Source organism: Eumetopias jubatus, unplaced genomic scaffold (genome assembly GCF_037043125.1).
Source record: "Eumetopias jubatus isolate StellerSeaLion01/CBP00866 unplaced genomic scaffold, mEumJub1_p1.0 scaffold_9, whole genome shotgun sequence".
Lineage (NCBI taxonomy): Eukaryota > Metazoa > Chordata > Mammalia > Carnivora > Otariidae > Eumetopias > Eumetopias jubatus.
The window spans coordinates 72,357,047-72,372,366 of NW_028274815.1; positions in this window are offsets into that span (position 1 = coordinate 72,357,047).

Below are 15,320 nucleotides of genomic sequence, written 5' to 3' on the forward strand. Positions count from 1 at the left end.
TGGAAAGATTTTACAGGACCAACTTAACAATGCAAACACACCGTTGTACGAGAAAAGTCTGTGCTGTTATTCTTCGTGTCTCTATATTTTACAAAGCCATCACTATTTCTCCAAGAGGCTATCAGATACAGATCAAATTGTATCACAAGGCAACAATAAAGCTCCTTTAACCACAATAACAAAACATTCCCAAGGATCATCTTATGGCCTACAAATGAAGTTTCAGGACTATTGGACAAAATAAAAATTCCAGTCTAACAAGGGACTGTCCCTTAGAAATTGTCTAGAAAGGAACTAGAACTATGATAAATTAACACATGGTGGTGAAGCATTTCCTGGCTGTGGCTTCAATTCTCATATTTCTGTCTTGCTCTTCACAATATTATTGTTGTGATGGGGGAAAGGTGCCTGTTAATGATTTCTGCACCTGTTGTTTTGCCCACATTCTCCAGAAAGCTCTTTCAAGACTGTTCTTTGGAATCAGGCTTTACGTGCACACTCCAAGTGAAAGTTGGGCATTTGCCAGTGAATTCAATGTCAGGGTCAACTGTCAGGGTCCAGGAACCCTTCTGTGAAAGGCAGTTTGGTGTAGAAGAAAGAGCACCAGACTAGAGTTGTGGGTCCTAATTCCGATCCCGCCACTTACTAGTATTGTGTCCCTTGACCAAATGAGCTCTCATTTTATTATCTGTAAAATGAGAATAATAATAACTGCCCTGCCTATCTCTCAGAGTTGTGAGGAACAAATAAAATACTGGCATGTAAAAGTCTTTTAAACAGTGCTAAATGTCAAGTCTTTTTTTAATTGTGGTAAAACATACATATAAATTTTACCATTTTAACCATTTTAGGTGTCCAGTTGAGTGGTGTTAAGTACATTCCCATTGTTGTCCAATCATCACCGCCATCCGTTTCCAGAACTTTTTCATCCTCCCCAACTGAAACACTACCCAGTAACACGGAGTCCCTATTCCTCCCTCTCCCCAGCCCTTTGCAACCACCACTCTAACCTTCTGCCTCTGCGAATCTGACTACTCTCAGGACCTCATGTAAGTGGATCACACAATATTTGTCCTGTTTGTGACTGGCTTATTTCACTTAGTATAACATTTTCAAGGTTCATCCGTATTGTAACATACATCAAAATTTCCTTTCTGTTTAAGACTGAATAATATTCCATTCTGTATATAAACTATATTTCATTTGTTCATTACTGGACAGTTGTGTTGTTTACCCACTTTGGCTATTGTGAATAATGCTGCTATGAACATTAGTGTACAAGTATCTGAGCCCCCACTTTCAGTTCTTTTGGGGACATACCACGTAGTGGAATTCCTGGATCATATGGTAATTCCATGTTTAATTTTTTGAGGAACTGCCCTACTGTTTTCTACAAAGGCTGCACCATTTTACATTTCTGCCCATAGTACACAAGGGTTCCGCTTTCTCCCACATCCTCACCAACATTTGTTATGTATATAATTATACATATTATATATATTATATATGTTATATATATATATATATATGCCATCATAATGGTTATGAAGTAGTATCTCACTATGGTTTTGATTTCCATTTCCCTAATAATTCATGATGTTGAACATCTTTTCATGAGCTATTGGCCATTTGTTTTATCTTCTTTGGAGAAATAATCTACTCAAGTCCTTTGCCCATTTTTTAATTGGGTTGTTTGGTTTTGTTGTTGTAGACTTCTAAGTGTTCTTTATATATTCTGGATGTTAACCCCTTGTCAGATATATGGCTTACAAATATTTTCTCCCATTTCATGAATTGCCAAATATTTTTACTTTCATTTACCTACCAGATCCTATAAAAAATATGCTCAGTCCTACACCATGGAACTTTAGGAACACTCTCCCAAACAGAGTTTCTCGATGTAAACATGATACCATAATTTAAAAACCAGATGAGAAACTTTCACTGGGGGGCACCTGGGTGGCTCAGTAGGTTGGGCATCTGCCTTCAGCTCAGGTCATGATCTCAGAATCCAGGGATCAAGTCCCGCATCAGGCTCTCTGCTCAGTGGGAGTCTGCTTCTCCCTCTGTGCTCACCTTCTCTCTCTCTTTCTCTCAAATAAGTAAATAAAAATCTTAAAAAAAAAAGAAATTTTCATTGGCAAAGTTTTTTCTTCTGATTTAACTAGTTAGGAAAAAGACGTCAAACTTCCCCGACTCACAGCCTATCTCAGTAAGATATTTAATGTAGTAGCAAGTTGGAAAGTGATTTTCTTTACCTGCTTATACAATAATTAGATACATTAACAGATTTGACAACGAAAAGCTAAAGTTATATATGCCTGAGGAGAGAAAATAGAGACACTTTTTAAAAAATAACATTTCCTGTTTGTGCCTTGCCATTCACCATCCACAAAGGAAAAACAAAGAAGCCATATCCTAGCAGAGAATAATCACCCTCTTCACAGGCAAACTGTTAAATTGCTTGAGTGGAAATAACATTCAAAAAAAAAAAATACTGAGTACCTGCTGGTCTTTCATTCAGTCGTTTATTTTATGAACTTGATATTTGGCTCTGTGTTAGGCACTGGAGAACAGAAATGAATGGACAGACACAGTTCCTGCCTTCAAGGAGCTCTCACTGCGGGTGGGGGTGGGCTGGGGAGGGGAATGACCAAGTAAACAGATAATTACAATATAATATGATAAGTACTGAAGAGCTCTGAGGAGTGTTTCCATTGTGGATAATTCACAGCTGACTTCTGCGAGGAACATCTCAGGAGTATCAAGTCTATTGCTAACACAGAGGGGCTTATGAAATCCATTACGAATATAAAACCTTATGAAATGTTAATTACTGCTATTACATTCTTGGTATTCTTTTAGTACTAATAGGTAGGGTGTAGAAACCACAGAGCATTTTGTGTCTAAAAAATTTTTAAATTTGTTTTCTTTATCAAAATAATGCCTTTTTCTTATAGAGAGTGCAAGCAATACAAAACTCACCAGAGTTAACCATCGTTAGCGGTTCACTATGTTCTAGTTCATCTAAAATAGCATCCTAAATTCAAAAGTGCTAAAAAGTGGTGAGAACAAAAGGATTTTAGAAAGTACTTGAAGTCTTGGGTCTATATGAGCAGAAGGCAGAGGCACCAAGGCAATCCCGAGCAAACTGTACGGGAGAATTCGCAAGAAATGTGGCTTGCATGATTAAAAGAGGATTATATTCATTTACATACTAATGTTTTATACTCTCAGGTGCTGTATATTACTCTAAAAATGTATATTGCATTCCCCAAATCCCTGGCTCTTAGAAGATGCTGCTAAAGTTTATGTTTCCAGAGTTGTACTTGGGACCTTATGAATAGGTTAAGGAATATGATCATCACCGTTCAGAAGATTTATTCTGTATTACTCAAGTGAACTTTTGCCTGGAAGGAGATAAATCTCCAGTTTCTGAAACATTGGTCAATAAGTATATATTGGTCCCACATGGATGGATATGAAAGAGCATGTGATTTTTTTTTCATGCCTTGTCCCATATTTATTTTCTTTTCTAAAATCCAAAGGGTGTTAGGGAATGAAAAATGTGGAGATGCAACCTGTCCAACTGTCAGGTCTCTTTGTTTTAGAAACATTAAGGAGACAGCACAATGTAACATAGCATAAGAAGAAAACTTGTGTATGGAGACCTAGGTTCTACTCTTAGCTCTACCACTAATTAGATGTGTAATTTTAGATAAATCACTTAACCTCTCTAGACCTCTGTTTCTCATCTCTAATTGCTCTATCTAGTTCATAGGTTATTGTGAAGATCAAAAGAAATCATAAATGTGGAAGCACTTCAAATAATGTAATACATGCATATTATAAGGTATAATTAATACATACATTTATCATTGGTCTGCAATACCACTCTGAGACTCAGGCAAGAGGAGCCCTTGCCCTGAGTCCTGTACTTCACAAACACAAACACATTCAACTCTATTAAATATCTCTCAGCATGTTCCTAGTATGGCCTCAACTCTGACAATAGCAACAATATTTTTTTGGAGTGATTTAAAGATTATATACAGTACTCTCTGGATCTGACCCAAATGGGATCATCTTGATCAAACACATATCAAATTTGACCTCCCAGACATTCTGGTTAACAATGGAGACGCCATTTAAATGCTCTTAGAGAAGTAAGATTTAATTTAGACAAGCTGGTGAGCTGCACTAGGATAGTTAAGTAAAACGATAGAAGATCCTCAAATAAATAAGGAATTGTGGTCTATGGTGGAAAATATTTTTTATTTTGTGCTAATGACAGTTATTTGGTATGGACGATTGCTTGCCATTAATGATGTTAGCAGAAACTTATATAAGACATAGATCTAAGCTTGCCTATTTCACTTTTTATTTTACTCTTTTAAAAGATTTTATTTATTTATTTGACAGAGAGAGACAGTGAGAGAGGGAACACGAGCAGGGGGAGTATGAGAGGGAGAAGCAGGCTTCCCGGCCAAGCAGGGAGCCCGACGCGGGGGTCGATCCCCGGACCCTGGGATCATGACTTGAGCCGAAGGCAGATGCTTAACGACTGAGCCACCCAGGTGCCCCCCCTATTTCACTTTTTAAATAATTTAAAATACTTTTTAAATTTTTAGAGAAAATGATTTTTCTAAATAGAAATGTGCTAAATGTGACTGGTACAACAAAAATGATATTCCAATAAAATGACAAAATTGGAAGAAGGAAATAAAAATGTTTGTATAATTATTAAGTTATTTGTATACAACTACATAACTATATATTATGTATCTATATATCTAGAGAGATACATGCTATTTTCTATTATAGGTATATATAATATTTATATGTCATATGTATATTCTATATAGGCAGAGGTATGGTCCCCTATGAAGAGAGATTTGAACAAATTGAACCACATATTTTTCTTTTTGCTTTGCTTTATATCTCAGCATGGAAAAAGTTGAAAGAAGATATAACACTGTATGGATATAGATATTGCTTATAGGCTGGTGGAAAAAAGTATAGGTGATAGAATTTTTATGATAAAATTTTGTGGTGTTTTCTATGATAATAGTCATCAGAGCAACCCCATTAAAATGTTTGAACATGATATGTAAAATTTGTGTTTCGCTTCCAAATAAGTATTGATTTAGAAATTTTATTGACAATTCTAGTTGCTACTGCCTCAGCAGAACTAAATTTCTCCAATTCTATCAAAGCAAAATTTTTAAAAAGATTTTATTTATGTATTTGACAGAGGGAAAGAGCACAAGCAGGGGAAGCGGCAGACAGAGGGAGAGGGAGAAGCAGACTCTCCACTGAGCAGGGAGCCCAACGTGGGGCTCGATCCCAGCACCCTGGGATCATGACCCGAGCCGAAGGCAGATGCTTAACTGACTGAGCCACCCAGGTGCCCCTCAAAGCAAATTTTTAAAACATCTAATATTAAGGAATTACTTTCTTCGTATGAAAATAGTATTAAGGTTAATTTTTTAAGATGTCCTTTCTTCTAGAGATGCATATTGATACATTACGTATAAAATGATTGGATATCTAGGATTTGCTTCAAAATAATTGGATATAGAGAGTTGGGGACTGTGGATGAGGCAAGACTGACAAGAGTGAATAATTATTGAGGCTGGATGACAGGTACAGTGGAGTTCTTTATACTCTATATCTACATTTGTAAATGTTTATTTGTAAATGTTTTTAAATTTCCATAATAAAAAGTTAAACGAAAAGCAAAAAAGTACATTGATTTAGGAAAAGTTTTGTTTTTGGTGTCAACAGAACTCAAACTATGTGGATTATAACATTATAATTGGGTTTTCCCGGAAATAAACACAAATATGTGGTAATTTATGACTTACGTACATCTTTATCTCATTACTCATCCAAACATCACAAGCCCATCAACACAACACCCAAATGTATAATAATAATTAAGTCCAGTCTTTTTTGCTGTTTAGCTGACTTTCAGTCATAAAAACCATTGCTTTATACATTAAAACTTTTTTGTCATAATAAAGGTATATTTGTCAGGGAAGGCGGATAGAACACCTTTATTTAATGGTTTTTTACCTTAATTTACAACTTAATGAGTTGGACCTATCGTATATAGCCCTCTCCTTGCACTCTTGTACTGCAAATGTTAGGGACAAGCATGCTCTCAGAATTTCCATTTTATTCTTTATTTTAACAACTAAGATTGTTTGGCAGGGAATACCTAGAAAAAAAATTTTTTAACTTATAATTGTCTTCCTCTATATATTTTAGGAAAATATTGTGTATTTTCGCTTGGTATCATAAATGGGGCTCATATCTCTGAATATTCCACCCAAGGCAGAAGCCATGTGTGTTCATGGTTATGTTGAGAGTCTGCCCCCTCCACAGACCAGTGACCAAACAGACATTGGCTCCTTAGCAAGAATAGATGAGATCAAGTTACAGTCATTTCAGGGAAGACCTGAGGGGTAGTTTGAGATAACTGGTCATCCATATGGAAAAGTTCTGGAGAGTTCTGTTCATAACCCTAGCCTCTTATTCGATACTAATGGCTTTAGGATGGTTTGTACAGAAGGAAAGTTTATGATCCCTATCTTTTATATGATAGAGACATTTAGCTTCATATTTTCTTAGCTTCCAATTCCCAAATGAGGCAATGTAAAGGGGTGAGGAGGGTTAAGATAATTATCTGGACAACAATTAGTCCAGGTGACCAACTAGCTAGTTTGTTTTGTCTAAACTATTCATATATTCCTGCTCTAAAGTCCTTTTCCTGCTTGAATTAGATGTGTGATAATGCCAGTCTCCACATACCACAATACCAGACTCAAAAAAAAAAACTCACCTCCTGTGATGTATGTTCATACCACAGCTCTCCAATTCGAAGACACTTTTGATTGTAGGAGTGACCAAAAATGTAGTAACCACTTTTTTAGGAGATAAAAGAAAAAGAACGTAAAATTAATTCTAATCTTATAAACACCAAAATGTGTGTGTTGGGGGGGGAGTATATCTTAGAACTGAGAAAACACTAACATACGATTTTTTGAAGTGTACTTTAAAATAAGAAAGTTATTATAACTCTTATGGGAGGCCTTGGAGAGTGACGGGAGTCAGAGAAAGGTATACATGTGGGTCATTGGGGCGCCTGGGTGGCTCAGTCGTTAAGCATCTGCCTTCGGCTCAGGTCATGATCCCAGGGTTCTGGGATCGACCCCCCCATCGGGCTCCCTGCTTGGCCGGGAAGCCTGCTTCTCCCCCTCCCACTCCCCCTGCTTGTGTTCCCTCTCTCGCTGTGTCTCTCTCTGTCAAATAAATAAATAAAAATCTTAAAAAATAAATAAAATAAAAAATACATGTGGGTCATTATGTAGGAACAGCATGGTGGCCCTCTGCTCTGGTCAGAAAGGCATGAGAGCATGAGGACCTGGCAGGAAGGACACCAAGAGTAGGGAGAAGGGGGCTTGAAAGCAGTCATGGGTCATGCAGGAATGCTGCCTAGAGACACATTACATTACATTAGGAAACTTGCCTGTGGCTGACTGTGCCTCCAAATAATCCTAAATAACCAGAAACCAACAAGAAGTTGTCAAGGTGAGCCCTCAGTTCTCTAACTTCTTCCCTTAGGTTCTTGTCAAAACCTAACCACCAGGCAAAGCACGAGACCTATCAGCTAGCCTGCTTGAGAAACAGGGCTGAGTGTTCTAACTCCCAGAACATTAAAAATTATATTTAATCTCATTTTAGTGTAATGCTAAAATACTTTTAATTCTGTATGCTAAGAAATGCAAAACGTTTTGAAACTAAATACCAGAGGGTATAGTCATTAGGTGTTACTGCGTTTACCCAATAATTGGCTCCTTTCCTATAATGGATGAATCTGTTTCAGAATGGAAAAATAAATTAAACAGTAAACAAATTCCTTACATAAAGGTCATATGAGCTCTTTGTAACCAGAATGAGGTATTTCAGTAAGTTTACTGAGTACCTGGTATTTTGTTCAGGTGGCTTGCTTCACTCTGTAAATGCCAATAACCAGTGTTTAGAAGTCTGAACTATTATAATGGTCACTTTCATGTAATAATCGCATCCTTATTCTCTGGGGGAAAAACATAAAAATTATGAACACTCTGTGACTAAATAGGAAAAATAAGTATCTTTTTAACAGTTTGGGAACAGGAACAGTGTTTGAAGATAGAGAACAGAAAAGGAAAAGAGGTATTCTGGATTTTCTTGAAAATTTTGATTCTGCCTTCACCACTTTCAAAGCCTAAGTGGGTACAAACTCCTGCAAAACATCTCTGTGGCTCCATATCCCTCATTCCCAGCTTCTACCTAGGTAGAGAGAACACTTTGGTTTTATGCGTCCTTCTATTTTTTAAGTCCTGGGTAGGAAGATATCAGATGGCAACTGAAGGTATTGCCTCTTTCATTCATTAAACTCCTACTATGTGCCAGCCATTGTGCTGGACATCATGGAACCCAAGATGATTAAGATAAAGTTCCTACTCTTCAGAAGCTTTAATGTGGTGTGGGGAGAGTCGTCAGGGGTTGGGACCAGACAGGTACACAAATCATTAAGCCACTGGCTATTGATTACAGGTAGGGAGTACCAAACAGGATTACCTGAATCAGCCTGTGGAGTGTGTCTTGGGGGTGGGAGGTGGGGCAGCGGTGGTGCACTGGAAGACCTTACTGGGAAGAAAAGACACAGTTTAAAGTCTTAACCAGTGAGTAGAAATTAGCCAGATGAAATGCAGCAAAAGAATGCAGAAGAGCCTTCTTGGCAGAAAGGACAGAAATAAAATTGGCAGAGATCAGTGAGTCATTAGATGGGGGCTGGTTCAAAAAGAGAGGAATCTTATAGATGGGCAGGTGGTGGCTGCAAAGGCACAGGCAAAACAGTAAAAATCGGGTTTTAATTAGATTTTTCTTCTGTCAACTCTGCTTTGGGGAACACCCCTTTTGTCCTGACCCAGGTCATGGCTTCTAACCTGGCACCAGTAAAGAATAGGCCAGTAACTAATCTCACCCTTTGGGGTTGGCACTTTGGCAAGTTACCATCTTTCTAGCTTCCTCCTTGCTCTCCATCTCTGACATTCATTCCTGATAAACCTCTTTATTCAGTGTATTTTGCTGCTTGTTTGGCTGGTTGTTCCAGATGCCGAATAGCCAGTTACATTAAACTTACCTTTATACTTATTGATCTTTCTTCACTAGAAAGAATACACTTACTCAAAATAAGATCTTAGGTTTTTTTTTTAATGATTTTCAAAGAAATAGCCAAGAGCCAAGGGCTAAGGGCCAAGAAAGCCAATAATAATGATAATAGCTACAAAAATGGACTTTTGTTGGTTGTCTCCTTAGTGTCTCAGCTCTGCCTTCTCTCCCCCCACAGTCTCTTGATTGTCATTTGAGGAATCCACCTCTCCCTATGGAGCCCATGTGCTTCCGGGGAAGCTTACCTGCTGCCTGGTTAATTTAAACGAACCATCACATTCCATCATCCCATGCACAACTTTTGGTTCCCAGGGCAGGCATGTGATTTAAGCAAGTGACTATCAGGATACTTGCTAGGCTGCTGGGACCAAGTCATTCTCCCTAGATGTGGATGAGGGAACCTGTATTTTTTTGGAGCCATAGGTAGGCCACCTTGTGATCATGAGTTGCTGGTTTTAGGATAAAGTTGGCAGTGCAAAAGGCAGAGTGGAAAGATGGAAAGAAACTGAACCCTTAGTGACTAAAGACTTAAACAATCCTTAGTGAAATAAACTAATCCACAAAAGCCTACTCTACCTCTGGACTTTTCTGTTTCATGAACATTCCCGTGTTTAAACCAGTTTGAGTTGTGCCTTTTTGGTACTTGCAACATAAAATATTCTATGCCATACAGTTACGATTTGTTGAGAGCCTACTATATGCCAGGCATTGCAATGTGTGTTCTAGAGGCTAATTTTTACAACCATATTTCTTTTTTTTTTAACAATTGTGGTAAAGTACACGTAACATAAAATTTCCCATTTTAAACTTTTTTAAGTGTAGATTTCAGTGACACAATGTGTAACCATTACCACTCTCTACTTTCAATCATAATAATATTTTGAGATGGGTATTAATATCCTCATTATACCAAAAAGGAAATTGATCCTCAGAGAGGTGCATTACCCAAATCGGACCACAGTTAGTGGTACAGTCAGGATATAAACACAAGGCTGTGTGACTGCAAAGCCTAGGTTTTTTCTACTTCATTATAGTGCCAGATTAAATCATCAAGCAAGGAAACAGGAAGTCTTGGTCAAATTATCAGCCCAGGGTCCAGATTAGGATCTTGGGAGGTGCAGATCCAACAAACAGGATACACTGTAAGGTGATCAGAATCCAAATCATCAAAGGTTGGACACTAGAGGTGGAAATCAAGGGAACAGGGAAAAGCGTTTAGGTTCAAGAAGTAAGGTTGAAAGGGGTCTCATCAGTGGCCACTTTAAGAATATCTGGTGGTATTTGTTCACCCAACCCTACTTTGTAGGTGAAAAAATCTTGCCCTGCCCACTTATTTCCCAAAGGATTTTGACCTGAAGACTAATAACAAACTATATTCTAAAACAAAAAATACCCTCAATTCTATGTTAAGCATTCATTAAACTAAGTCACATAATAAAGTTGATCTATATCAAAAGGGAGACACATCCTGTTGTGGGGCCTGGTCCTTTAAATGAGGTCTATAATGACTGGAGAGCTCTATTACCTTCTTGTTAGGATAAGATGGATTCCAAGTAGTGTTTCCTTAAAAAAAAAAAAAGAAAGAAAGAAAGAAAGAAAAAATTACAAGCTTCTACGCTAAAAGCTATCCTCCTTTGATGAGTATGTCTTAATTGTTTACTTTTTAACTAAGGGTTTTTAACTAGGGTCATTAGAACTCAAGGGTGTTTAATCTGTTGATCTGTTTGTTTTTCAAAAGTCTGACTCCTTTCATTTGTGATCTTAGGTAAGTAGTAGCTTGGAGGGTTTTACTTATACAAAAAGATCAGTTCCTTAATTTTCAATTTCCGTAAGTGTAAATTTTTGCAGTGTCAGAGGCTCTCTTGAAGTGGGGGAGGGGACATTATGAGAATGGATTGGGTAAGACTCCCCACTGTTTCACACCCCAAAACTTGAACCTCCACACCAAGGTCCCTTCTCCAGTTGTGTAGTGAACAAAAATACTAACATTTTCTCAACAATTATTTTATATATAACTTTAAGTGCCGACCTTAATGATTCACTGCATACTGAAGAGAAATATGATAGGGGCAGGACCTTCATAAAGCCAAGGTCCTTTGACATGGTTGACTCGTGATTGAGGCTTATCATCCTTCTCCCTCTAAAGCAGCATTTAGGGAGTGAATGTCCATCATATGTGTGGGCAGTCTGTTTGGCAATACAGTGTTTTGGAAAATAAAACAGAAAACTGATTTTAAAAAAGTTTGTGTGTGATTTTAATAGACTTTATTTCTTTAGAGCAGTTTTAGGTTCACAGGAAAATTGAGCAGAAAGTAGGGTATTTCCCATATACCCCCTGCCATACACATGCATAATCTCCCCCAGGTTTTTGACCTGAAGTGTACCACCCCCCAGAGTGGCGGTACATTTGTTAAAACTGATGAACCTATAATGAATGACATGTTATAATCACCCAAGGTCCATAGTTTACATTAGGGTTCACTCTTGGTGTACATTCTACAGGTTTAGACAAATTGATAATGACATGAATCCACCATATAGTATCACCCAGAATTTTATTGTCCAAAAAATCCTCTGTGCTCTGCCTGTCACACCCACCCTCCTCCCTAACCCCTGGCAACCATTGATCAGCACGGTCTCCATAGTTTTGCCATTTCCTGAATGCCATATAGTTGGACTCATATAATAAGTAGTCTTTCCAGATTGGCTTCTTTCACTTAGTAATATGCATTTCAGCTTCCTTTATGTCTTTTCATGACTTGATAGCTCATTTCTCTTTAGTGCTGAATAATATTCCATCGTCTTGATGTACCACAGTTCATTTATCCATTCACCTACATTTGGTTGCTTCCAAGTTTTGGCCATTATGACTAAAGTTATTATAAACATCTATGTGCAGGTTTTTCTATAGACATGTTTTCAACTCCTTTGGGTAAATATCAACAAGCGTGATTACTGCATCTTATGGTAAGAGTACGTTTTGTTTGTTTGTTTTTTAAAGATTTTATTTATTTATTTATTTGTCAGAAAGAGAGAGCACAAGTAGGGGGAGGGGCAGGCAGGGGAGAAGCAGGCTCCTTGCTTAGCAAGGAGCCTGACGCAGGACTAGATCCCAGAACCCTGGGATCATGACCTGAGCCAAAGACAGACACTTAACCGACTGAGCCACCCAGGGGTCCCAAGAGTATGTTTCATTTTGTAAAAAAACCACCAAACTGTGGGAAGCCTGCTTCTCCCTCTGACCCTCCCCCCCTCATGCTCTCTCTTTCTCCTTCTCTCAAATAAATAAATAAAATCTTAAAAAAAAAAAAAAGAAAAGAAAAGAAACCACCAAACTGTTTTCTGAAGTTACTGCACCATTTTGCACTGCCACCAGCAATAATACAAGAGTTCCTGTTGTTCCTCTCCTCATCAGCATTTGGTGTGGTCAGCTTCTGGGATTTTGGCTGTTCTAATAGGTGTGGAGTGAGTCTCCTTATCTTTTCAATTTTTACCCTGTCCTCTCCACCCCCACCACTCCTTGCAATAGCCCGTCTTTTTCTAAAGGACCCATGGAATCTGAGGGCTGTGTAGTAGGTGGCACAAACAAAGCAACATTAGATAAATGATAGAGTGAAAGGCTTAGATCCGAAAGGCTCAGAGAGTCATACGGGAGCCCTGGGGAAAGGAGTCATCTGGCACCCTTTCAAACCAATATTCTTTAAATAGCTGAGGGCAGAGAGAAATTCATTTTCTATTAATATAAAATGTATAGCTCTTTATGGTTAAAATAAAGAATTTATTACATGCATTGAATATAACAGTATTTCCACTTATTTGGAATTGTCTTTCATTTCACATTTTTCATTTATAACTTGAACAGCAATAGTTACTCACCAAGCATAGAGGTAAATTATAACTACAAAATCTTGCTCAAAATATATTTACATGGTCTTGTGTTTTGTTCCAGTTTCTGTGTCACAAAAACAGTTCTAACTTTTCTGAAGTTCTTGTTTTTTTCATTTTTCTTTTGGGAATTTCTGAACTAGGCAACATCTTGTAAGATACATTCATGGCTTTAAGATGTAGAAAATAACCATCTGTCCCCCAAAACAGTGTTAAAAATTGGGGGTAGAATTCCAAATTCAAATGCTAGCAGCATTTGATCTGCTGACTGACTTACTTGAGGGAACATGCACACCTGTGTCCATGCCCCAGTGAGAACCCCAGGGTCATTTATGGGTCAGCAGGCAGATGCCCAAACTTAAAGCTTGGGTCAAGGCTGGCAGAGGTCAGGAGGTCTAAGTGAGGCCTCTTGCTTTTCCAACCCCAAATCTAAATCCTGTGACCCCCTCAAGTGTGCCAGAAGAAAGAAGAGTAGGAGTGAGGATAAGAACAAGACTTTGAGAGAGAGGTGTGAATAGCTGAGCACAGGTCCACCTACCTGACCAGGTGCCAGGATGACACTGGCCTGCCAGACCCACCGAGTTGAGAACAGGAAGGGGACAGGGGGACAATGTGGCCTCCTTACCAGAGATGGCCCACCCCTACCTCCCTACCCTCACTCCCCTGGCGACAATAGGTGCAGAGCAGCCTACTGCTCCTCGGGGTAGGAAATAAAAAAGCAGCACTAGGGCTCATAAGAAAGGAAAGTGTCTTTCAATGTCATGATCCTTCCCTCTAGTGTCCCCAGAGTCTCTGACCAGACGAATCACTTCTTCCATGCGGGAGGCTCTAACAAGAGATTGGTAAATAGAGGCAAAGGTTGGCGTGGAAGTTTCCTCCTTTGTGAGCTCTGGCAGAAAAGCTGAACAACGCCCCCCCACCACACACACACCCCATTGTTTATTTTCTCTTTAACAACCGGGCTTAATAAGCAAACATTTGTTCAGCCAAGGTTGTCCAGCTAAGAGAGATCAGCAGCTCCCCCGGTCATTACCACTGCTCCTTGCTATAACTTCCTGGGACCACTGAGATGCACAGGTAAACTGGTCCCCCTAAGAGTTTCTGTAATGGGTCATAACAGATCATTAATCAATTTAGCTTCAAGGCCACACCGCACCCTCGGCCAAATACTCACTCCCTACTGCATTTCCCATTTGAAGTCATACGTAGTCACACTGTCCGAAACTGGTCAACAGAGAAGATTACTTTCAAAAGTCCAAATAAAACAACACAGAAGGATTAAAAATGGAGCGATGACAATAACAGAGAGAAATTCAAGTCCAAAATGAATTCCTCTTTCTACCGTAAACTGAACTCCAAAGACTTTAAAAAGTCCAGTTACTCTTCTCCCTGGTTTCCTGAGCCTCTCAGTCCCTGTCAGAAGATTCTCCTTCAAGTGCGTTGGGGCTTGGGTTCCTTCGGCAGCCACTGCACCCTGAGCCTTCTTCCTGAAGGGGGGTAGCACCTTCATAAGGCAGTAACCCACCCAAATCTCTCGACCCAAGTCCCGCAAATGTGACTTTTGCAGTGACAGCAGTTTGCAAACAAGATGATGTTCCTAGGACCCCATGAACAGACAGCCCCTCGTTGCTGTTGCCTATCAGGGAGTGCAGCAGACTGTTACCTGGGGGAAGGGGAATAACGCACGGGGAACAAAGGCTGAAGAGAGAACAGCTTTTTGGTTTCCGCCTTGCAGGGATGCCTATTAGAACATGTCAGTTTTCCAACTGCTACATGTGAATTTAAATTCAGTTGCGATAAACTTCCAAACAAGAGGTTAATTCTGACAAAGAACGTAGTTGCTTTTAATGACATAGTTGACTTCCTATACACCACCTTCCTCCTTTTCCTCAAAAAAAAACCTCCTTTTTTCCTACGGACTCCCATTCCCCCCATCCAACTGACCACATCTGAAGCTATCGGGGCAAGTTTGATTGGTCTAAGAGTAATCCTCATCCTTGGCAGAGATTCATTCAAGAAGGGACATAGAGTTCAATTAGGTGCCAAGAGACATGAGGTTTTCAGTGGCAGCATCTCTAATGTCTAGATCACACCCAAATATTCCTCTTTCTCTTCTAATGTTTTGAACACTTCTATCTCCATTTCCTTTTTGAGTTTGGTGTTCCTAGCCTGAAAGACATGTCAAATGGAGGAGCCTGGTCTCTATCAAGTGA